Source organism: Poecilia reticulata, linkage group LG2 (assembly GCF_000633615.1).
Source record: "Poecilia reticulata strain Guanapo linkage group LG2, Guppy_female_1.0+MT, whole genome shotgun sequence".
Taxonomy (NCBI): Eukaryota; Metazoa; Chordata; class Actinopteri; order Cyprinodontiformes; family Poeciliidae; genus Poecilia; species Poecilia reticulata.
In genome coordinates, this window is record NC_024332.1 from 41,194,640 (window position 1) to 41,196,269 (window position 1,630).

Genomic DNA, 1,630 nt, shown 5'->3' on the forward strand with positions numbered 1-1,630 from the left:
AAAAAATTCCCAACTAAATTCCAGCTGACGGCTCTTTTAGTTTCTGTTAAGTAATGGTTTTTTCTCATTAATTACCCAGCAGTTACAAGTTTCATTGTATTTGACTGAATAGATATGAAAGAATAAATACAGTTGAAAACTAAATTTTAACTCCAAATCTTTACTGTCATTTACAGACTCAGACTTTGTAACCAGTGTGTAACTATTAGAAACATTRGTTAAAAATAGAGGCAATATTCGCTTCTATAAAATCTCATCCACATTTAAACTAGTTAAAGAAAAGTGTTCATCCACTCAACCCCACTGAATTAGACTAAGTGTTGTTGTAAACATGCAAAAATTAAAAATTAAGCATTCTGACATGTAGTGAATTACTATTRACAAGACCTGCATGAAAATKGACACATTCTCCAAAATGTAGGTTGGTATAAATCAGTGTTTACATATTTATTTTGTTTCAGCAATTGTTTCACCTGGGAATTATAAACTGTAAAATTTGTTAACACTTTTAGTGCTGGTTGTAATTTGTTTCAGATATGAGAATCTCTGAATGAGAAGGAACATTGAACAAATTATGTTTTGTGTTTTGCAAATCTACAGTTTYCATTAACTCCMTCTCAAGTTACAACTCCTGGGCTGCTGGCTTTCAAAATTATTATCTGTCTCTGGGACAAGATATTAAAAAGTCAATTTTAGAAAARGTATATGAAATTGAGAAAACACAAAAGATTGTACACTGCTCAAAAAAATAAAGGGAACACTTTTAACATTTAAGTGAACACTGAAGTGTTCCCTTTATTTTTTTGAGCAGTATATTTATGTTTTGCAGTGATGTCACTTCATGGGTTTTTGGTCAAAAACTTTAAGTTCTTTTGTCCAACAGCATCATAGGTTTTAAAGCTAATTGAGTTGCTTGACTCCAAACATAAATAAATGGTTACAACAGAGAACCATACACACTTCTACGACATATTTGGATTGGAATKYTCTTTAGTTTATCTTGTTCATCAGATGTCTGTTTGATCCTACAGTCCATAAATTTAGTACTTTTCTTAAAGGATTCATTTTGGCTCCTTTGTTKGACAGTGAATTGGCAGGAAAGTGGGTTGTGAGAGAGGAGGGAAGACATGTGGAAAAGGTCAAAGGGCTGCGACTCGAACCCGTGATGGCTGCATGGAAAACTGGGACATGGAATGCTTGTTTGACTCCTAGGATAYTTAAATTACTTTTTTCTAATTRCCTCACCTGCCTCCCCTCAGTGATCACCACTTCCTGTACTTATTCTTCCTGTTTTTTCCAGACAATTATTTCTGAAACWGTTTTGACTTGTTGGTATTTGATCTGCTCATTAGGCAATTTTCTACCTCCACACCTAGAGCTTTACTGCAAAAGAAGCTGTGCTGTGAATAAAAGGAAGTTCAAYTTTAGTTTTTTTCCCCGTTTCTAAACTTTGATCAAACACTTTCATTATCTTTTCAGAGAATTGTTGTGGTTTAAAATACAAAAAAATTAAAACGCCTCACCCAACATTAAGAAAAATGCATCGGTTTCATTTTTAAAAAGTAATTACTTCCTCATAGTTTGATCACAAGCAACTTTAAGTTCACTGTCAGTCTGAAATCTGATCAAT

The 1,630-nt window shown here is 33.1% G+C and overlaps 1 protein-coding gene across 1 annotated transcript in view; it reads right to left on the reverse strand.

Annotated features, from left to right (window-relative positions):
- LOC103461825 (heat shock 70 kDa protein 12A-like) overlaps nt 1-1,630 on the reverse strand; it is a 24,390-nt gene that overhangs the window by 18,849 nt on the left and 3,911 nt on the right. The gene's annotated exons all lie outside the window — the stretch shown is intronic.